Source organism: Anoplophora glabripennis, unplaced genomic scaffold (genome assembly GCF_000390285.2).
Source record: "Anoplophora glabripennis isolate ALB-LARVAE unplaced genomic scaffold, Agla_2.0 scaffold12, whole genome shotgun sequence".
Classification (NCBI taxonomy): domain Eukaryota; kingdom Metazoa; phylum Arthropoda; class Insecta; order Coleoptera; family Cerambycidae; genus Anoplophora; species Anoplophora glabripennis.
In genome coordinates, this window is record NW_019416512.1 from 2281191 (window position 1) to 2296694 (window position 15504).

At 31.3% G+C, this 15504-nt stretch overlaps 1 protein-coding gene across 2 annotated transcripts in view; it reads left to right on the top strand.

Moving 5' to 3' along the window:
* LOC108903233 (ecdysone receptor) overlaps positions 1 to 15504 on the top strand; it is a 521233-nt gene that overhangs the window by 115256 nt on the left and 390473 nt on the right. For both annotated transcript variants that reach the window (XM_018705334.2, XM_018705342.2), the window contains exon 2: positions 3757 to 4094. The gene's annotated coding sequence lies outside the window, so the exon portion shown is untranslated. The remainder of the gene's footprint in view (positions 1 to 3756; positions 4095 to 15504) is intronic.

Consider the following 15504-nt stretch of genomic DNA (forward strand, 5'->3'; position numbering starts at 1 on the left):
GCATGTAGAAACTCAACGACAAAACAAATTTAAATATATAATTATGTCCCATTAAATAATAATCAACTTTTTGATAAGTCGCTCAGTTTATTTGAACATTTTTCTGTATCTTCAATAACAACAGAGACAGATTTTAGGTGGGGAGGGTTGATAATATGATACACTGACATTTTTAACAAACTTTCTAATAGGCAAAATGGCTTTTCGTAACAGAAAGGGGCGAACATATTGAAAACTGTTGGGGCGCAGCATTTTGTCTATATTCACCGTAAGCCAATGGCATATAGATCAATTCGAGATTACTATAATTTTACTAATATCGAAACACGAGATTTTAATGCGTAAGGATGACAATTAAGAAACAACTAAGATCAGTCCAATCAGAGGTTGAGTCCTGTGGAAACAAAACAAACAGCCAACTAAATTTTCTGATTTTAAAAACACGGTACTCGAACAATGATGAGTTTGTATTATTATTTAAAAAAATCTGCCATTTCTAGGCAACTTTTTCTAATGTGAACTTTTTATTACAGACTCTCCTTTGTTATACTTTCCGAACTTTTCCTTTTTCTCGTCAAATTTCAAGGGGAAAATCAACATTGAATAAGATTTTGTATTACCAAATGAAATAAATTCGGAACATTGTTTATTTTCTGAACGTATACTGTACTTTGTACTTGCCAAGGATTAGTCTATTTGCACCTTTGCACCTGCTCCACTTACCATGTTGATGGCAATCTAAGTTAAATTTCAGAAATACTTGCTTCTTAACTAAAGTGGCTTGTGAGCTTGTTTTGTTTGATTTCGAAAAACAACAGTGTTTAGACATAGAGGCATTTGTCACTGTTGTCAAGGAATTTTTTAGTAATGAAAAATCACACTTGATATGTCAAAGCGTATTATAAATACAAAACCGAGTTATGTGTTGGAAAGAGAATATTAATTTGCAGCTAGTTGAAGTTTTTATCTAAAGTACACCACCCACGATCAAGCAATATGGACTGAATGAATATGAAAATGAATGGAAATTCTTTATAAAGTTACTGCTGAATTGCGCAACCAAAGAAATATAACTTGAAAAAAGTGTCACAAAGTAGCAAATGAAAAAGTTTCATTTTCTCTTTCTATGTCTTGCAGTTTGAATCAACTTAAAAAGTCTGCTTAAAAATCAGAACTTCTATCTAATTTCTAATGCTTATGCTCCATGATTTTTCCTGTAAGGTTCGCCTAAATACGATATACGCTATCGTGTGTGGCCGGCTTATAAAAATTAAGTGCAGTGGGTACTCAGTCGTATTTTTCTGTAGAGTTCAATGGCTGTTAGTATCTTGTTTCAATCTTTTAACGCTTTTATACCTTGTCGATTTTACTGATGCCTTTGAGTGTCATCATTTCGCGGAACACTTTGAAATCGTTGATAAGGACCATAAAATTTATCGGTCACGGTCCAAGCAGCAGGCTGTAAAAAGATTTAATTAAGTTGTTGTTGATAAATAATATAATCGACGTTTGGAAAAATTCATTCCGGTTAAAAATAATTGTTGGATGTAAACGTAAATAACAACTGCTTGCAGTAAATATTTTTACCATAATGTTTGCTATATTCCACATACATATGTTTTTTATGACGTTTTCAGATAAATTATACATATTCGACGCTAATTAAAAAAAAAATAAGTTTTGACAAATTGATATTCGGTTTTGTGTACAAATTAAAAACAACGAGGTTGCCAGCGATAAACGTTATCTCAACACTTATATCGTAAATATTAAACAAGTTGATGACCTAAAATCCTTATCATTATTTAATTCCATACGAAATTATCATTCATTACGGGGATATTCAAATAATATGGGTATTTATGTATAACCTAACCTTGCAACGCGGTTTCTTTTTAGAAAAGAAAATTCACTTTCACATAACCTAGTTTGTGAACATCTTTTAATTGTTCTCGGAGAAGTAGAATTGATTATTACTAATAATGAAATACATTTGCAAGTATAGTGTTTCCGATGTCAGTTCAACATGTATAAAAACGCCTAGCAATAAAATTTAATGAGTTTCATAGGCGTCCCTAACAAAGTTTTCTGCTAAAGGTAAAAAATAATGTGTATATAATGTGTAGGAAATTTCTATTGTATGTTCATTTGGCCAACAACATATTTTAATTATTTATGTCCTCAGACAATTTTATTATATTGATGGCAATTTCGTTTTGTTCCATTTCAAAAGGTCTCTAAAATGCCATGTTGTAATAACATCAGTATTTCTCCCTTTCGCAATTGTAATATGAATGATTAATAGAATGTGCATATAATAAATTAAAATTACCTGAATCATGCCAAATTCACTGCACTGCTAGACAATTTATTTACCACTTGTCAACAACTGAAATTTATTGCCCAGTCGCCCAGTGCGGCGAACCTGGTACCTACTGCCAACCTCTTGGTTCTTCAGACTGAGATTGGAAAGAATGTAAACCATAATTTGTTTTATGTGCATACAGAGTGAGACAAATTCTTGAAAGAACTATAGTATAAAAAATAAATTCTGCAGATAAACTCGTATTTGTTGCACGCACTTGCTGTTATATCGGAGTAAATGTCCTCATTATGAACGGTGAGTGACCCCACCCCATTCTATGGTTGTCGTGCGTTGTCTTTGGTTATTCCCATCGTCCCCATTAGGTCATCTCGTGTCATGGTGTATGGCGTGTAGAGCTCCATTAATCCGGTTATTTTGATGAAAATTATGTTTAAATATAATGGTTTGATTACAATAATTAAAAACAATAATATATTGTGCCTCGATTACTATTTGGTTAAATAAATGGATAATATGTAGTCAAATTGTTATCTATACTTACGTATCTGTAACGTACAATATAGGTTATGGCAATCTATTTGTCCGATCAGTTCACCAATTCCTTTAATCGAGACCTAAAATATTGTCTCTAAAACAGATCTGTGTATAAACCACTGTGGCAGCTTAATAGTTTATGACTAAAATACAATTATATTTAAATTAAAATTTAAAGAGAATATAAAGTGGTGCAAAACCAGTCCAGGTATTAATGAAATGGAAGCAGCAGGGGCTCTGGAACGCCTCCTTTTGAAATTTTCATAGAGAAAAAATTAACTCTTATTTGGTAATTGTACTCAGAATAGAATCAAAAGTCATTCACTTGATAGTTAGCAGAAACTCAGATTTGAGTAAAATTCACTCACTTTTTTTCCAGTGTATGATAGCAAAAAACAATACATATTGACTATAAGTATTTCTGAATTCTAAACTCTTTATATTAGTGGCATACCATTGTCTGCAGTTTTTGAAACAGTGGTAGAAAATGTACAAAGTATATACGGTGTACGTAAAGGTAAACCTGGTAATGTCAGATTAAACTGATTTACAGTTCCATCTTACTTTACATTTCGAGACACTAAATATGTACCGTTTCGTTGGTAAATAAGTATTATAAATATGTATAGTGTCATATATTTACATTAAAATAAATTTACTGATAAAGACTGATATATGTATTTGTCACATTTTCAATGTGTGACTGTACTACTTATCTTTTCCAAGTCTAAGCCATCGCCTAAGAATGTTTTTTACTGCAACGCCAAGTATTTTACATTCAAGCATATGTTTTTTTAAATCTACTAACTATTTTTGTTCCCCTCAAAATAATGTATATTAAACATAAATAATTTTGTGTTTATTATAAACGAATTCTAGACTGTTTTCTGTTTCAGATGGGAGTGTAGAAGCGAGAGAAAATGGAAAGCTGACCTAAGGAGAAACCTCCCCCCGATACCATTCTCCCGCAGTTCCCAGCCCGCTCTCCCGAAGAACTTGTGTAAAAATATTGATATTTCCAAACTTGTGTGAATACTTTGATTGCTATATAGTGCCAGTAGTTCGTACGTATACCGAGACTTCGTACGTATACTATACGAGTTTATATTGTTGAATTAGTGATTATTAATCGTTAACAGATATATAATTCGGGTTACTGAACACGTTTATTTGGGTTTAATATATAGGACTGAAGTTGGTCTGCGGTTTTCACTGAAGTTTGGGATTTTAATAGGTAAGTGATTTAATATGTTTTCCTTGTTATTTTACTAATTGATAGGCATTTTAATCATTTTTGTTTTTGATCCTTGATAGTTGTCATAAACATCATTAAAGAATTTATTTTTGCTACCTGTTTTTGAACCCACGCTTTGAAATTAATTATTTAGAATTTGGTGTTGTGTAGTCATCGATATGTTTTTATTTTTCTATTTCAGAATTACACAATTCTTCCTAAAAATACTGCCTACCAATACACATCCCGAAAACGATAAAATTGCAGTTTTTATCAAGTGTAACTGTATATGGTTGTTTTAAAACGGTTGTTCCTGGTGTCGAGTTTCTATTTCAGTGATACAATAAAAATCCGCTCTTGCAATAAACTGCTGACCTTGTCGAAATCATTGCATTTTTATGGCTTAAACGCTATTCTCACACCTTACCCAGTTGACTTGGTAACCGTGTCACAGCTGTGTCTCTAAATTTTCCATTGGTATTAAGAAAACATCGATGAGTAGATAAATTAAAAAAAAAACAGGAATATTAAAATGTGTACTTCTACTTTTCCCTCGTTAAAAAACAGTAGCTGGATTTTTACAGCAAACAAACAAAAATACTTTTTATAGTTTTGCACAAAGACTTATTTTTTATGGACAAATATTATTATTAGAAACTGGTCTAAAATATTGAAAATTAAAAACTATATATCAAATTGGCATTGACAAAATTGATTGTTAGAATTATCTACGAGTGAATCTTAAATGAATACGTTTATTTTAAACAGGGCTTCAGTTTATTGGGTTTGTGTATAATAATATGAAATTAACACTTTTTTTGCGTACAAATTAGGAATATAAAGTCGAATTTAAAATAATTATGCATGATTTTTTAAGGGAAAACTTATTGAGAATTACTGCCTTCTCTGTAAAATTAACACTTAACTTTTTATTGCAATAGGAAGAAACTCGGGAAGAAAAAAGCTAAATAAATAAGCGTATTTCTTGATGCTTGAAGAATCTATAAAATGTCTTCTTAAAAATATTTTGGCCTTGCCATTTTCGTCTTCACCAATAAATTATTTCTATTTACACAAATTAGCGTCTACTTATAAGGCCAAGCAAATAAAATTTTGCTTTTTTTGATTTTTGGCCTAGAAACTTATTTTAATTTTTACATTCACAAAAATAAATTTATTAGACAAAATAATACCGAAAATAATAAAAATTTTATAAAAATAAGAAAAAGTATCGTTGATAAAATTGACATATCTCGGTTGATTTGAATTGTACAAACTTCTAACCAGGCACCATTTTAAAGGTCTTGAAACCAGCTTTCATTTGAATATGACATTACATATACCTAAATTAACTCAGAAAAAAGTTATAAGACGAAAATCGTCAAAAAAGGGCAAAAATTGGCCAAAAATCCAAAAAGTAGCCAACTTTGATCCAATGTATCTCGGTTTCTATTAGTCGCAAGTACTTTTATAAACGTTTATTTTAAAGGAAAAAAACGTGAACTTTTATTTCTGTGAAGCAATGCCTATACCTAACTGCTCTCAGAAAAAAGTTGTGGGCCAAAAACCAAAAAAAAAAAACCAATTTTTCCGGTTTTTTTACCCGTTCTTTGGGCATATTTTTGTGAACCATTTTTTTGACCTCAGAAGGTCTCATTTCGATGGGAAATTCAATTTGCTACAACTTTTCTGTTGACAACTATAGTGAAAAAATGCATAGTTTTCGAGTAAAACTCAAAAAACTGAACATACCACCTTTTTACTTCGTTCTCAAAAACGCACCCCTTTGAAAGGTAGCACTCCGCGGTTTTATCATTTTTAGGGTCAATTGAACATATCGAACAATAAAATTTCTGTTACGTTGTAGTTCCTGCCTAAAGTACATAGTCAACAGCCTAGATCAGCTCTTTTGACATTAGTCTGTCCTCTCTAATTTAAGTTGTTTAAGAGCTTTGTACGATGATTTGTCGTTCAAAGCAAAAATTACCTTTTTGGTTTTGATAAATTAATTACTCGAAATTTAATGATAGCATAGAAAATCTAAGCCGTGTTTTGAAAACCTCAAAATATCATGTATATGACGTTTTTTGACAAATAATTTTTTTCCATGCACAAAACTTGCTTGAAGATTATATACAAAATTGCTTATTTAAGGGTTTTCGCTAAACTTGAGATAACTTTACAAATAATAATTGATAGACCAAGGATATTTCCTTTTTTTTTTACCTCAAAGAAACCCTCAAGAGTTCAAACTGCTGCGATTTTTCTTTCATTGTGATCCGAATGATTGAAATTGACACTTCTAAAAATCAATTAAAGGATAAATTTCGTCCAAATTTTTTTAATTTGAAAATATTTTTTTCGCCAAAATCCATATTTTTGTTTTCATTAAAATATGTTAAATATAGATAAAAAATAAGAAAAAAATAATTTTTGAATTCACATTCACAAGCAAAAATTTTGAAAAACGATAAATGATAAAAAAAATTTACTTTTAGAACCTGAACTAGAAACTTCTTTAATTTGTTTTTTTTTTGTTGCTCTACCACCATTTTTCGCCAAGCTACAGCCTTCTAAAAACACCTAAAAATTTTTTATCTTGAAAATCGGGTATGAATCACAAAAATTGCTTTACTACTTTGTTTAGATCGACTAAAATCGGTTTCGGGACATTTAGAACGTATGTAAATATCGTCTTTATTATTATGCTTTCCACGTTACACGTTTATTTCATGAAACACTTCAATTTTCCAGAGTTCACCTCTAGAGCTTGTAAAACAAGTACCTAATGGTGGCCCCTTTGAAAGGACAGTAGGATATAAAGATATAAATAACCCCACCCGAGAATATTCGAAAATAAATAGAAATATGCCCGTCTTTAAACAATTACAGCGCTGCGCGAATGCCAACAGAGTTATAGCGTTTGGCAGTGCCGGGAGAAATTGTCCTTTTCTTATTTAATGTAAAGTTTATTGTCACCGATTTTATTTCGAGGTACTCGTGTTTATCTACCAACTAGTTCAAGTTCAAACAGATTCCGCCGTTAAAAATAGAAACATGTGACGGTATTACGCCATTGCTCGACATGGCTTCCACTGGGTGTTGCTTCAAATGTGGGCAATTAGATCATGAGTCGATATTTTGAAATGGAACAATTCTGAATGAAGTTAGAAACGTTACGAACGAACGTTAGAACGAACGAACAGCTTAAAATTTAAATAATGACATATTCACTGATATTAGGCTTTTACATTTGTTGTAAATTTTGTAACATTAATTATAAAACAAAATAAATATATTCTTAATGAATTTCTCAAAATGAATTGATTCGTAAAGATTGTAATAAAAATAACTTTAATCCAATTTAAATTGGTGAAGCTAAAAATTATATCAACATTTCACAAAAACATTGACGTACCACTAGGGGGAATAAAGTGACTAACAAAATTGTTTTGCGAACCTTAAGGAGGTATATCGGGGTCCGAGGGAAGTGATGAGCGCAGGGGGGTCCTATGCTTTTCTTATGGGACTAAAACCCGCTGCCAACTTGAAAAAATTAAATTCTATTGAAATTATTTGCGATAAACATTGTCTATATAGCAAAGAAATCTACTCATATGCACATAGCATACATATTGACTAATTAACAACATAAAAATATCATATTTAAGTAGTTTAAATTATATTTAATGAACGCATAAAGACTATGTAGATGTGGCAACAGCGCTAATAATTGACTAGCAGTTGTACACACTGCGAACCTACAGACCTCGGACATCGGAGATATTGCGCGTCAAATTCGGGTAAAGATGCGTACGCGTTCAAAAATGTATTGTGTGTAAACTATGTACAATATAATTATTATATATAGCAAATATATCGTATTATCCTCGCGAAGATTTGTATCCTTTATTTAAAATCCGTAAATCATGTGAACTGGTAAAACAACGAGAATTATGTTAATTTAGTTCTAAAGAAATGAAATGACACTCGCGCCCATCTCTCGTCCAAGTCAAAGAAAATGTTGGATGCAATTTTGAAGGTTCTGTGATAGAAATTACATTATTACTCACTGTTCGTGTTTTTAATCTCTATTTTAGTAATGTTACAAAAGTTTTGCAACTATAACTAATTTTTTAGATATAAAGTTTGCTGAGAAATATTTATGTTCCTTTGTTATTCCGTACAAATGCTTTTATCTCAAGTATTACTAATTATATTAATCAAGTAAAGAAAACTTTATGTAACCCTAAATATTGCTGGGTAATGATTACGATGTTTTTATAAACCATTAAATATATTAAAAGGATTTATCAACTGTATTTTTTATTCCAATAAATATATCACAGCTTCCTAGTCTTTTTTAATTAATCTAGTTTTTTAAAAACATTACAAAAAATCATCTGTTGTGGATAATTTATTGTTGATAACAATGTACATGGGATTTAGGAAAAATGTATATGTTTGAAATCAATTTCGTTTTTATCAAGTCTTTCAAATGTATTCCCTCCTTGCTGTCAGCTGATTGCGACGTTGCCACATTAATCCTCAAGTCAGACAGAAATGCAATTATTGGTTTCTGTTTCTAATTAATACAGCTGTACTATGTTCAAAACTTACATTAGTTTTACATCAAAAATAAGATAATACTGTGTACTATCTATGGAAAAGTTTTGTTTCACAATTTCTACATTTTTTTCTCAGTTATGGGCAAAAAAAGAGCCGCACCGTCCATCTTCGCCATATAAACCTATGTTAAAATAAACAACTTTCAACATCTCAAAATCTATATTCAAAAAAAATTTCAAAAAAATATGACGCACAGGGGGAGCACTGGGTAATACGCTATATAAATTTCAAGTACATATGTGCATTTGAGTAAACCCGATATACCTCCTTAAATTGACAAAAAACATGGTGCCTAATTTCAAATAGTCCAACTACTCTAAATTTAAAAACTAAAATAATAAATCCAAGACTATTCGGTTTATAAAAAAATATATGATATGGAAAGTTTTTATCAGAAATACTATTTTAAATACAACATAATCGTATTATGCAAATAATTCGTTGGTGTAGACCAAAGGACCCCAAACTTTTTTGTCTCGTAGACCACATGCAAATTTTTTCTGATTTGGGTCCGCCTTTCTATTATTGAATTGTTATTAATTCATCAACTTCTAGTGTGTTTTTGACAGCTGGCATAATGCACTGTGACAGGTTTAACTGTAGAGTAAAAAAGTTAAAAAAAAAACTCGACTCAAATTGTAAATCTAGAAAAATTATAACAAAATAACTATACAAAAAAGTAAATGCTCTTAATGGGAGGCATAGTCGTCTTTTTTGGGACATCCTGTATAATTCCCTTGAAATTTATTGAAATCTTTATTCATTAAAAATTGTGGTGGATGAATTATTCCCTCAACAATTTTAACCTACAAAGTAGCATATGATTTTGCAAATCTTATAAGATTCCCATTTAAAAAATTCGTGCAAAGGTTTCTATAGTGATACCCTTGTATTCATTTTAAATTTTAAATTTCATTCATACCAACTGTTAGATGTCACTATTGCCTTTATGTTAGCTTTTAAAAATGGGTAGGTCTCATTCTCTATTGATCACCCTAGTCGCATTGTTCCTATTCACTGAGTTTTACCAAGGCCAAACTAATATTTACATACGTTAACATGTAGATTTTGTATTCTATAAATAAAAGTAATAAATAATACGGAGGATACGCTTCAGGCAGGAGTTGAAACTTGTTAAAAAAATTACCCAGTCGTGCATACAGACAGGTAAATTTACATCGGTTAGGTATTTGATAATATACAGGGTGAATTTTAAGTCTGTACATATATTTTAACTGGTAGTATAATTCGTAATGTGAATAAGTCCAGTGAAAGTAATCTTTTAAAGTTACAAATATTTACGAAGATATATATTTTTTAATATGATCATTCACATCTACCTGGAGGATAATGAAAAGTCTTACACTCTGCTGGTTGTCGAACTAGTTCGGCTCTTAACAGAGTCGTACTCAGCTGACTCAATTTTCATGAAATCATATACTTAGAAACTCTCTTAAATCTAACTCTGCTACGATTTTTTTTTGTTTTTTTTTTACAACTGTAATTATATTAATGAATATTTATTCGAATCCTACTACGTTATTTTACACCATCTAAAATCTCACCCAGTAATCTATTTTGATCAAAATCCATGTTTAAATTTACATAAAAATATTAAAATGTAACAACCTCCTGTTAATTTTATTTGTTTGAACAAAAACGGAAATTTCATCAGTATTTGTATGAAGATATTTCACAGTTCCTTTGGCGTAGGTATCGTACAAAAATGTGGTTATAATCTTTCCGAAGCCCGAAGTTAATCATGTATAAAAACAGACGTCTCTAAAAAAGTTTTCTGCTAGAGGTAAAAAAATAATAATTTGTATAATGTAACATGCAGAAAATTTCTATTATATGTTCATTTGGCCAACAACATATTTTAATTGTATATGTCTTCAATTTTCTTTATATAAATTATAAATTGTCCGCCGAATTACGTCTCTCGATATTTTTAAATTTTTGTCTTCTCTTCCTCTATACGCAAAGATCTGTAACACCTTGTTTAATAACACGAAACATTGTGGACACTGAAACTTTAGTTAATATGTGAATTCTATTTATAATTTCATTATCTGATTTTTCATTTTCATTGTTCTCCCTTTCGGAGTTGAAGGTATAATATAATATATAATATATATAATAAATTAATATTACCTGAATCACACCAAATTCCGCATTGCTGCACTGCACTGCTAGACAGCTTGTCAACAACTGAAATTTATGTCCCAATCGCCCAGTGCGGCTGTGTTTGTCCGACGTTTACCCGCGCGCGCATTCTTCAACTGAGCGTTTACATGTCAGAAAGACCTTCCGTAGATACAGGGGGTGATAGTACGACAAAAAATAAGAATTTTTTTGTCATGAAAACTATATGTCCATCTCCTCTTGTTTTCGAGATACAGAGCGACAAAATAAAATATTTTTATGAAATTTGGTATTCCGGAGTTTTTAAGGATGGATACGCTGGTTTAATTATTTTTTGGGTATTTTATAGAGGGCGCTAGTTATGCTACATTCCTATTACTTTTTAAGTTCTAATTCTTTTAAGATTAGGTTTGTTACCATTCGGGCTATAATTTCTAATGTACAATTTTATTTTCTAAAAATTATGTACTGTTGTTAGAACTTCCTAATGTGGACGGTTTTCAAGAAAAAAGGCTTTTAATTGAACTCTTACAATATTACGGTGTATAAAATAAGTGACTTTTCTCAAAGTAGGCTTATGTCAAAACTTATTAATGGATGTCTCATAAACAACGCATACATTCTTAAACTCTAATTAACTTTATATCAAAATTTTAGTGATTTTTAGTGACTGTAGTTAGTAATGACTAATTACAATCACTAAAATTTTGATATAAACTTAATTAGAGTTAAACTCTTAACTTATTGAGGGATGTGTCATAAACAACGCATACATTCTTAAGAATGTATGCGTTGTTTGTGATACATCCCTCAATAAGTTTTGACATTAGCCTACTTTGAGAAAAGTCACTTATTTTATACACCGCAATATTGTAAGTTTAAAATATTAACATTGAAAAGTACTTCCCTGAAATTTTACTCTAAAGATATTTTGCGGAATTAATCAAATTTATTTGCATTGTTGGTTTCAAAGTTCTGTGATGTTATTGCACCAAATCCTTTCAATATATCCTTACTTTTTAACTAACTTCCTCGTAAATTATTACAATATGAAAACATCATAATATAATTTTTATTATATTAGAAGATGGCAAATTAACTAATGCATAAAAATAGTCTAATTGTTTATATTAAATATGTCTATCAATTGTCCATCCATCACTTGGTAAAAGCTATTATTGAGTCACTTTTTTTCAAGAATTAATAGTGTTTATTTAAACCTAAGTTTAATATTCTGAATTTTAATAATAAGTTAAACAAAACGAAAAAAATATCATGCGCATATTTGACACTTTATACCTACCTACCTAAAATTGGTTTTAGCTTGACGTAAGCCCAGGAAAAATTAGCCGGAGTGTGATTTAGCAGGTCGTTAACACTTTTAGCAAATTTAACCATTACCTCATAACGCCTACTAAGTTAAGACGCGTCATACTAACAACTGTGTTCTTTTGCAATCTATTCGCACCTAAGTACGAAGTTTCTAGTGTGAACAAATTTCGCATAAAAATCATCAAGTATCAAGTTTTCAAAAGACAAATGAAAAAATTACCAGAAGTCAAAATCCGAGACAAGAACATATTAGTGCGAGTTAATGCCGATTTTGTTTCGTCTAAATGGATTACGATTGATCTAAAAGATGTTATTTTGAGTAATCACACAAATTGTTTATTGAACATGAAGCTGCTGAAATAAAAGGCCGATTCCTTGACTGTTATAATTTTGATGACATAACCTCGACACGAAAATAATCTTTTAAAAATATTTATTTGTACCAGTACTAAATTCCTGTGCAGCCTTGAGGTCTAAATAACGAGCTATAAACGCACAACGTGGCGATAACTGCAAACGTAAACAAAACCTGTTAATTCAATCAGCAGTAGGACTTTATTTGGAAGGGTACATAGTAACACTGCTTCATTAATACAAAAAAGTATAAACCACTTAAAAAATACAAAAGTTTATATTTGATTCAAGGGAATGATTAGTTTAATTTTCAGTAGGACCTATATTTTCATTAATCATAATTATGCTTGAGAGATACTGAATAGAGTGTAGTGTAGCATTGATGTGTTATTGAGAACAGATATATTTCTCTTGGTGTACCTATACACTTTTGCTTTATGTGTTCAAAGAGCATGATTCGAAAAACAATTGTTGTTTATAGGACGGAGATATTCAATTATTTTTAGCCTCCCTACATACTAAAATTCGCTTAATGGCATCTTTTATGTTCGTGAAGAATACCATAAAATCGAAACGCGCGAGGATATGGGTATTTGTTCATTGTAAATTAGATCGAACATGATTCTAATGGTGGGATATTCAAATGCGATGCGTAAAAACTATTTATATAGGAGCTTATGTAACAACTATAAGCAATTTTAAAACTGGTGCCAGAAGGGTATTGAACTTCGCGGCGCGATGAAAAAAATGCGTATCAAACGAAAACGTTTTAAATATAAAACGTATAAATCGAGGGGCGATCCGCTGATGTAATCTTCGTACGTTTGCCCTAGAATCTTTATGTAATCTACGTAATCTTATATGTAATCTATGTAATCTGTCTGAAATCTACGTAATCTTATCTGTAATCCTCGCTGTAATCTATGTAATCAGCTAATGAATTTCGTCGATGTAGTCGTTATACAACGCCCCCCCCTACCTCATTTTCCAAAGAATGCCACAGAAACCTATATGGTGCGATTGATATGTTCCGAAGGCAATCCGCCAAGGAAATCTCTTGTAATGTATCTGCAGATTTCTATATCAATTAAAAAAAGATTACAAATTTCATATAAATAATCAAGATTACAACACATTTCAGGAGATTTCAGAGTTATTTTAGTAGATTTCAATGATTACTTAAGATTTCAATAGCATTATTAGAAATTAAAAGAATATTTCAAAATTTCTTAATAAGGTTTCAAGGAATACGGGAATATAACAATAAGTTTTGAATGTCCATTTGAACAAAAATAATTGAATTAACTTCAAATGTCATTCATTTCATTCATTAACAGTAGTACTTTGATTAAGAATTTCCAGTATCAGGCATTTTTTGGGCAAAAATTGTAACATTCTGATTAAGTTTTTTGTTCGAATGAACGTTAAAAACATTTTGTCATGACAAAAATGNGAAATTTTGAAATCTTCTTTTAATTTCGAATAATCCTATTGAAATCTTAAATAATCATTGAAATCTACTAAAATAACTCTGAAATCTCCTGAAATGTTTTGTAATCGGTTGAAAGATATTGTAATCTTGATTATTTATATGAAATTTGTAATTTTTTTTTAATCGATATTGAAATCTGCAGATACATTACAAGAGATTTCAGAAATTTTGTAATCTTCGTACGTTTTTTCCTTAGCGGATCGCCCCTCGGTATAAATATAGCGTTTGTGTATAGTTATTAGATTTTATATAATAAATAAATACAAACAAGAGCGGGCAGGGTCAGTGTCAAATTTTATCTCGGATCCAGGGACCCAGAATGTTGCGAAAAAAATGAAGCAAGAAGGCAGCGTTGACAATGCCACGTTTTTTATCTTATCTCGGGTCGGCTGTATTTGTTTTTTAAATACTTGGAAGAGTGGAAAAATCCAGATCGCGTTTCCATAAACAAACGCTCACGTTGTACAATTGGTATATTCCTCATTATATATACACGGAGAAATTGGATTCCTGTTCTTAGAAGTGTTTTAAACCAATGCTGCGCTGTATTCAGGATTTTCAAATAAATAGTTATACACGAGGTTATACATAATAATTATTTTAAATACACATAGATTTGCCACTGAAAATTAAACAAATCATTTCATTCAATCAAATATAAACTGCTTTTGCCCACTCTGACACTTATTTTACTATCTCGACTACCGCAGCACCTAATACTATGACACCACATTTAGAATATTAGACCAGGAAAAAGAGCTGGGAAATGACCATTTCGCGACTTTTTGTTTCGGCAATAGACCAGGCAAGTTAGACAATAAATCAGCATTTTTTTCTGATGAACCGATCGAGTTGCGTTTTTCGACATTGTCTTCAGAAAAATAACAGGAAAAAAAGTCTATATATTACACTTTGGGCCTGGATCGAAACTGCATTGCGGGTGCATAAAGTGCATCTTGGAGTGCATCAATTTTTCCGAATTTTCTAAAAATATTAAAAATTTACTAAAAGTTGTAGAAATTTGGTTTCCGGGGCCGGAGATTCCGAATCTGACCCTGAAAAATATGCCCGACGGCCTTGCCTTGCCCCCTGGGGGGTTCCCCAGGGGGGCAAGCGGGAGCCTTCTGTAAAACATGGAATAGCTGAGTAATTGCCTTCTAAATACCCACTTGGGGGTATTTGAGGTCGGGGATTTCGATTATGACACTGAAAAGTCTGCCTGACGCCCCTGGAGCCCCCAGGGGGCAAGGGGGGCTTCTGTAAAACATCGAATAGCTGAGTAATTGCCTTCTAAGTTTCCACTCGGGGTTTTTGGGGTCGGGGATTCCGATACTGACACTAAAAAGTATGCCCGACGCCCATGGGATGGGCTTTCTGGAAAACATGGCACATGAAAGGCACATCAGATTTTTGCAATAAAACTACTCCACCCGCTTACCAACCATGATCTTGTAGGCT